Source organism: Salvia splendens, chromosome 10 (assembly GCF_004379255.2).
Source record: "Salvia splendens isolate huo1 chromosome 10, SspV2, whole genome shotgun sequence".
NCBI classification, from domain to species: Eukaryota; Viridiplantae; Streptophyta; class Magnoliopsida; order Lamiales; family Lamiaceae; genus Salvia; species Salvia splendens.
Genome location: NC_056041.1, coordinates 26,770,469 through 26,777,025, shown reverse-complemented (window position 1 = coordinate 26,777,025; position 6,557 = coordinate 26,770,469). Strand labels below are relative to the sequence as shown.

The 6,557-nt window shown below is 36.4% G+C and overlaps 1 long non-coding RNA gene across 1 annotated transcript; it reads right to left on the bottom strand.

Moving 5' to 3' along the window:
• Positions 1 to 4,038: 4,038 nt before the first annotated feature.
• LOC121751184 lies at positions 4,039 to 5,161 on the bottom strand. The gene is made up of 2 exons (XR_006040016.1): positions 4,873 to 5,161; positions 4,039 to 4,770 (listed from the first exon to the last, which is right to left on the bottom strand). It is a non-coding gene; the product is annotated as an uncharacterized LOC121751184 (long non-coding RNA).
• Between the last annotated feature and the right edge of the window lie 1,396 nt (positions 5,162 to 6,557).

Sequence of the window (6,557 nt, the reverse complement as noted above, 5' to 3'; positions counted from 1 at the left end):
TCCTTGATGTAATATGTGGAAATAGTGGTTACCTAGCATGTTTCATTTTCATTCCTACTATAATCTGATGTATATGCAAAAAAAAGAGATTTGGAATTACCTTTTTATGTGGGGGGCGAGGTGGTGTTGGATTGGGGACTTGATCTACAAGTGTGTGTAAATCTTCCTCCTTAGACTCTGTCCGATGTGGAATTTAAGTGGGTAGAGGAAATAGTATGTGGGGTTGTGAAGGGATGATTAGGATATATGATGGTGAAGTTTTCTGGTGAAAGAAAGTGAGTAAATATACTGATCTATGGCAAACTTAACCTGCAATTATTCTAGGAGAGAATGTTCACCATATGTGTCAGAGGAAGGATTTTTTTTTTCGATACTTCATTAATGCCTTCATAAATGCAGCATTTATTATTTCTACTACTCATCAAGTAGCATTAAATGCATTGTCATGACAGAGGTCCTTCTCGGATAAGCTAACTAATAAAGAAATATCTATGTATTAATTTATTATTATTATTATTTTTTTTATTGGTATTTGCTTACTTAATCATTCAATTTGGTGTAGGTACAGTCGTCTCAAGTTCGTGGCTGTCCGCGTTGAAGTACCCGATTTCTTAAAACATATGATGTAAAACAAAAACTAAATTTTGTTGGACTTTTATTGAATGTATCAGACATTATTATTATTTTGATTTTTGAGATCTTTTATTCATTTATTTAAATTTATTATTCTTATAGGTGTAATATATATTTACGTTTTCTATTCACTTGTCTAACGTCAAAACAACAACAACGATAATTTATCGTAGCTTGGATTTAATCGCATACAAGTTAATTATATAAGTAATCAAGCTAATAATATTGTTTTTAATAATATCTGCTTAGCGGGTCGTCACATAGTGTATTTGAAGTTCCTTGATGGGTCATCATACCGGTCTCCTCCCCTCTCGTGCCCACCTCCATTGTTTCCACCGCCCCGATTGGCACCATATCATCCACCCCTCCCATTATGATGTTGCCATGCACCCTCGTGCCATCCCTCCATATCATAGTAATGATGTTCGCTTGGATGGTTAGAGTATGTAGTTTCACTCCTTCTAGAACTTCGTCCTCCCCTACTTCCGCAATGACGACTAGATGGTAATGAGTAATTGTTTTCTATTTGTTCCCTTAGAATAGAGACATCCCCATGAAGTTCCATGAAGTCTCCTTGCATTGCATTCATATTCCCTCGCACCTCATGTAACTCCTTCATAATGGCAGAAAACATCTCCTTTGTAGTTCCCTCGGAAGAGGAAGCAACTTCCCTTACGGGTGAGTTGTGCCTCGAGTTCATATTTCTAGGGTCCACCATCTTGAGTATCTACAAAACAACTTTCACAAAGCTAGGGACAAGTCCCTCTTGTTAGTAACACAAAAAATACACACACCCGAGAATGGAGGTTTTAGTGAGGAGCTCACTTCCCACAATGTAAAATCCCCTTTCCCCAAACTCACACCCAATGTCACTCGGAGGGCTTAGAAATTTGGTGGCAAGGATACTCTCCCTCACTTGCTCTCAAGGATGTTTATCCACAAGGGTAGCACAATCTACACACAAGGTAAACAACTAGACAAGTAATTACTAGCCTTAGAAGCCACAAAGTAAGTGAAAGCAATGTGCTAGGCCAAAGGGACAAAACAACACACTTTGTGTGCACAAATTCACTCAACAACAATAGACCCAACAATTGATGTAATTTTGCTCTACAACTTTGGAATAATCACATTGACATACCCAATGACACATATAATAATTTATAGCTAAAGCCCATGGATATATTTTGAAGTATGACATTTTTTTACAATTTCGTTTTTTTGTTCAAACTTACAAGAACAAGAACCCATGGCTCTTGATACCAAATAATGTGAATCTTGTTGATTTAAGAAACATATGTGCCCAGATTTGTTCTTGCAAAACTACCCAATAACCCAAACCAGAAATGTGACAATAAAAAGATGGAAAATAAGAAGATGATATGTGTTATGATTAAGATTAAAGCTCAAGAAAGAAAAACTGAATGACTACTTTCACAAACAAAAATCTAATGGATCCACCAACTAGCAACACAGGAACTAGCAAGCATACCTTAACAAATAATCTAAACCCATCAATAGATCAAATGCAACCACAAGAAATTTTGGATAAATCTTCAATGATGAAGATGGGTGCTCACAATGGAGTCTTTGTTTTAATGTTCAAAGTCTTATGATAAAAACCCTAGACTTGAGTATTTATACAAGTGGATAAAAGTTCTAAATAAAAGAGAAAAAAAGAGTTCAAAATCGCAAATCGCACAAAGCGCCCGGGTCGGGCGTTTTTCCTCCCAAGGCCGGGAAACTCTCTGGAGCCGGGCGTTTTCCGCATGAAAACGCCCGGGTCGGGCGTTTTGCTTGTAAAAAACGCCTGGGTCGGGCAAACTTGCTGAAATCCTTCAATACCATTGTCTTCATCTTCAAAAGGGCTTCGCATGAGTATCTTGCACGCCCCAATCGGAGTCCGTATAAGAGAGTTATGACCATTATACGAAAGTCGCGCATAGAAGAGCGGATGACTTCAAAAGAAATTCCCGGACGGGCGTTGCTTCCCCCGGGTCGGGTGTCGCTTCTATATTCCTTCCTCCCACGAGGCCTTGAGCACCAACTTCAGCTTCTGGTTGTCCTTCACTCGAGCACTCTCTTAGGAGGAGCTTATTTCGCGGATGAATGTGCTTAAGGCTTCTTGCATCTTCTTTGTCATTGACCTCGTCATTGGTCGATGGATGTCCTTGATGGGGTTGAACAAATGATGTGTGACTTGTGGATTCACATCCAAACGGTTGCTGATCACATCAACAGTGTAACCCCGACAGTATCGTGGAGCAAGAAAAGGGATGATCTCGCTAAGGCTAGGCTATGTGGGCAGAGATAACTAATGCTTAAACGAGTTGCAATGATGTCCACTATGAAACATTTGAACTTATGTTCTTGTCTACGAACATCTATAACTTTTTATTCACTAATTGACATGATTCAGTAGGTGTTGTGGACATTCTGTGTTTTATTTTAGATGAACAATTCGATACATATTTATATCAAATGTTGGCGCAATAGTGTCATATTTTATTTTTGTTGCAGTTATCTTCAACCTTCCTTACTTGATTGAAAAAAATATAAGAACTTATATCATTGGGATTTGCAGTTTAACATAACCAGATCAAACAACTTTACTAAGTCCACAGAGTAATTTGTTTACATAATAAATATTATTCGATGAAAACCGACCTTGTGAACATTAATCTCTTTCCTTTTTGCCTTGAATTTTATAATAATTTGTGTTGGCTTTAGTTATTGGAGTTTTGAATTATTTGATACAATTGCGTACAAAATGCGATTACTCTTGCTCTTCTCATCGAGATAAAACTTGTAAACCAAATAATTTTAACCTCCGCCACAATATACTTCTATGTTCCATCAAAAGTGGAAGGCCTGCAAATTCGGGTACCCACGGGTACCCAAACCCAAAAATTCTGGTACCCGAACCTGAAATCTCAAAAATATCATACCCAATACCCAACCCGTATGTGAATTCGGGTACCCTAATACCCGATGCGGCGAATCCAATTAATCGGGTACCCATAACCCCAAAATTATTATATTTCAAATTTATTCTTTTATATAAATTATATTGTGGTGAGAATAGAAATTATTAAAAGTAACAAAATACTGCTATTTATTGGCTATTATTAAAAGTCTAAACTTCAATTCTAAATTTCTAATGTTTTAGCTTTCTCTATATAAAATAGACATTAGACAAATAGACACTACTTAATTTTAAAATAAAGAAATTTTTGGCATAAATTGAAACATAAAAGAGATTAAAATAATTTTTTAAGACATTAAATGAACATGTAAATAAAATGGAGAAAGCATAACTATATATTTTCAAAAGATAACAAGTAAGAACATAAATAATGCAACATGAACATAACACGAATGTAAAGCAGTATTAAAGTCGAGAAATAGAACAATAAAATGTCAAAGCAACCTATACTAAATAAAATATATTTACCACAAATACATAATTAATCGGGTTTAATCGGGTACCCTAATACGGGTTTCGGGTACCCTAAATCTAAAAAATTCTAACATTAACTACTCAAACCCGTACCCGAACCCATAATTTAGGGTTTCTGGTACCCAAAACCCGTCGGGTATTGGGTCGGGGTCGGGTATACCGGAAACCAGCGGATTAAATTTGCAGGTCTATTTAGTGACCATTACAAGTGAGCATGAAAATTTGGTACACACCTTAAGACATAAACTAGGAATTACAAAAGATTAGTAGGACCTACGATAACTTAGGTAATTGCGGCCTCCCTATGCACGGTCAAACCAAACATAGAATTGGACATCGTCAGCATCAACCAACGTGAAACTCCAACGAACTCCCACGGCGAGACGATTGTCGTCTCTGAAACCGCTCCAGCCTTGGACGAGCTGTGGCTGAGGATAATCTTCCATGTTTTCCCATCGGCCAAGAAATACATGGCGTTGCCAAAATCGGAAAGGTATCTATAGAGTGCGATCTTGTCATCTTCACAACAAACTCTGGATACTCGTCAGTAGCTAGCTTACCCTTGTCCTCGACGTAGTTATCATCGTCTGACGAATCAGTTTGAGTCTCCGATGGCTCATAGTCATCGGATGTGTTGACGTCGGGGTAACTATCTGCAACATCTTCGACTTCTACATCTGGCCAATAATATAATTAACATTGCCTAAGCCTAATAGTTATGTTGCTAGATAATAGACCAAAAGAATTCAACGGAGACTAACCCAGTCTTTGTGTCGTACCTTTTCACGTTGAATGTTCCAACATCAACCAAGGTAAACGTAGGGAAGTCAACAAGTTCGATGAGATTACCAGCTACAAACTCTGACCAACAAACATAGAAATGGCTAAGCAATCTAAAGGAGTCGCACTGACCAGACCAACCCACTCCGTTCGACATCATACCATCTCACCTTCATAAAGGAAGAGAGTCTGAGATAATTGAGACCGCCATCTGGATTAGGATTGTATGGTGGAGGTTGATAGATTGAGGTTCATGTAAAGTGCTATTTAATGGCACAAGTAGACGCGTCTCGTGTACTGGTGTTGACAAGATTTGATATGAGGAGAAGGTGGGATGAATTTATGAATGTAGATGAGTTGGTTTACGTAATTAGTATTTGCGATGTTACCATACGTTACCTCTCTCGCATTTACTCCTCTCCTTCACTTCCTTCTCGACCCTCTATTTTTTTCAGATATATGGTCCATATTATGTTGAGATTATTCTACTTAAGAAAGGCAAAAAAATTGGTCAAGTGAATCTTTGAAATATTTTATGTAAATACCCAAAACATATTCACCGACTATAGTGCATAATAAGTTTAACAAAAATACATTATTAGTTCTATATAGAAGGAAATTTATTCTTAGGAGGAAATTTACCAAATAGTTGTATAATTTAAGTCGGCCAAAACATGACTTGAACTATATTAAATGAGTATAAGTACATAGGATCACATTTGCAAATATGAATTATAACGTTTGTCGGTCAATAAACGCCTTTTATCATAAAAAAATTGATTTTTTTTTACTTTCTAAACACATTTACCAATTAGTAGTAATCAATTATGTCGGCCAATTTTTGAATTTAACATAATTTAGTAGTTCGGTATAGGACAAAAGTTAGCGATTTCAATTATTAATTAAGTCGGTAAAAATATGAATTGAACTTAAATAAATGAGTAGATGTACATAAGAGCACATTTGTAAGTATGAAATATCAAATTTGTCTGTCAATTAACTAATTAAACATAAATAAAGGTGATTTTTTTCTTTAGAAGCACATTTACCAAGTTTTTGTTATCAATTATGTCGGTCAACTTATGAAAATAACATAATTAAATGAGTAGATGAATATAAGGTCAAATTATCCAACTCAATTTACCATTGATATTGAGTAATTTTAGTAATTAACCTTACTTACTTTTGATATTCACAAATTTAAAGTTACTCCATGTTGGCAGTTATGCATTATGGAGATGGCAACTTTGGTGGTAATATACGATTTGATGTAGTGCATCGATGAAAGCTTTCATAAAGGCGAAGTTGGAGTTGGAGAAACGTAATTTTGTGCAGTGGATTTGACAATTATCTACAGAGGTGTAATTGCGTAGTTGTTGTCATTTAATAATTTGTAGTAGTTGTTGTGATTAAGGGTTAGTTACAGTTAGAGTTACATTCGACTCTCTGAAAAATGAACTCCCACATTCCTGAACATGCGATGATGTTTTTCTACCGAGGAAAATGATGGATTCTTTGTTGCTTTCAACTATTATTGAGGAATGGGCATGGGTGGGACGATGCAAATGTGGCCGTGTATGTGCTTCAAAAGGTTCGTAAACTTATCAACTCTCTCTTTGGATCAGCACCTACGTTGGGTGATATTCGTGTTCGTATTAAGCTGTTTAAACATCGGTGGTTGCCA